The sequence below is a fragment of the Nicotiana attenuata genome, unplaced genomic scaffold (assembly GCF_001879085.1).
Source record: "Nicotiana attenuata strain UT unplaced genomic scaffold, NIATTr2, whole genome shotgun sequence".
In the NCBI taxonomy this organism is placed as follows: Eukaryota; Viridiplantae; Streptophyta; class Magnoliopsida; order Solanales; family Solanaceae; genus Nicotiana; species Nicotiana attenuata.
The window spans coordinates 12,314-14,267 of NW_017675278.1; positions in this window are offsets into that span (position 1 = coordinate 12,314).

Consider the following 1,954-nt stretch of genomic DNA (forward strand, 5'->3'; position numbering starts at 1 on the left):
GATCGGGGTTTTTGAACCGCACACCTATGCGGATCGCGGTTGATTTTGTGCGGTCCGCACTGGCCCCTGTGCGGCCGCACACCATATTGTGCGGTCCGCACTGGGCAACTTCTGCAACCTGTCTGCAACTTTTCTTCCCTTCTTCTGCAACATTGTTCTTAACTGATTACACTGAGACTAACAAGCTGATTGAACTATGATTGCAGACAATGGTGAGACAATGAGGAAAAGGCTCAAAACAACCGGGCAGAGGTGAATCCTCCCGGGGAGGGAAGAAGAAAATGATAAAACTCACTCCCCAAGTCCGAGAAAACATTAAGAAGACAAGAAAGCTGATCAAAGCTGCTGACAGAGCTTTGCTTCACTTTCCTTGGGGAGTGAGTATGAGCCCTCCGGGGACATTTCTTCAGACTCCGTGCCAGAATATGTTGAAGACTGGACGGAGAGATTCAGGCTAAGAGACACTCCTCCGCTATCACCCACTGCCCAAGCACCAACACATGTGATTTCTGAGTTGTCTGAGGGCTCAGCAGCAGGTGGTGGGGAATACTCCACCTCTCCCACAGCTTCAGTATCTGGAGAGGGTGCAGTAGGTGCTAAGAAGGAAGTTGGGGGAGATAAGGAAGTAGTAGAAGGAGGAGAACCAAGGGTTGGGTGTTGATAGAACAAGGAAGCCGGAGGTTTGGCGTGATAGATTTGTTAGTGAGGTGGCGTACCACAAATTTCGGGAGTGCTGGCCGGTGAGAAAGCTGATTCTGGAGAGGAGCTTCATTGATAGAGACCTATTACCCCACAACCCCAACGTGCAGAGACAATTTAGGACTAGAGTGGGCTGGGAGCATTTTCTAGAAGAGTGTGTGGATGCCAACGAACACATGGTCAAAGAGTTTTACTGCAATGTAGCCCACATCAAAAAGGGCTCCAAAGTGACCAAGGTTAGTGTCACGACCCAAACTGGAGGGCTAGACTAGCACCCGGCCATACTTACCGAGCACCAACATACATTTTATCTAACCTTCTTTATTATCTTTTAGGGTTGACGAGATCAATATAAATGGTAGACATGGGTCGTGGACAACCAACAATAAAATATGATGGCATGAACATACATAACATGGGATGACTAGACAATCAAGAAACTATATATAAGGTACGAGCTACCACGCTACCATGAGAGACTATACAACAAAAACCAGCCGACAAGGCCTACCAAACTATACATGAGTCGACACCTGTCTATGAGCCTCTAAAGGAACATAAGTGTTGCAACATAGCCGGAACAGGGCCCCGACATACCCATAATGTCTATAACAAAAATGCATACCAAGACCATGGCAAGTCCGAAGAAGGGATCTCGGCAATCACCGCTGAACTGGACAGCCTACTATGGTGGGGGAGTTGCGCCTGCCTGTTTATCAGGACCTGCAGCACGACATGCAGCGTCCAAAAATAAAAGGACGTCAGTACGAATAAAGTACTGAGTATGTAAGGCAGGGAACCATAAGTACGAACAGTAATGTAAGCAGGGATAGAGAATAAACAACCTGTAACATCTGGGTACCTCTGAGGGCTACTGACATGAAATGCGTGATACATATGTATATATACATAAACTTTTAAAACATACGCCTCTGTGGGCATCATCATCATCTTATCGTACCCGGCCATAATAGGCTCGGTAAAAACGTACCCGGCCATCATAAGGCTCGGTAAAACCCAACCGACCAGTGGTTGCACAATAGGTGCCATACCCGGCCGACTATAGCGCGGCTCGGTAGAGTAAAATAGATACATATATATAATGCATGCTCGACTCATGGACTCACGTTCTAAACCTTTCGGAGTGACGTAAGGTCGATATCCTGTGTACACGTTATTAGGACTAACTCTTCACCATGAACCTTATAAGAATCAGGAAGTACCAATAACATTGATAACATAAGAATAAGAGAAG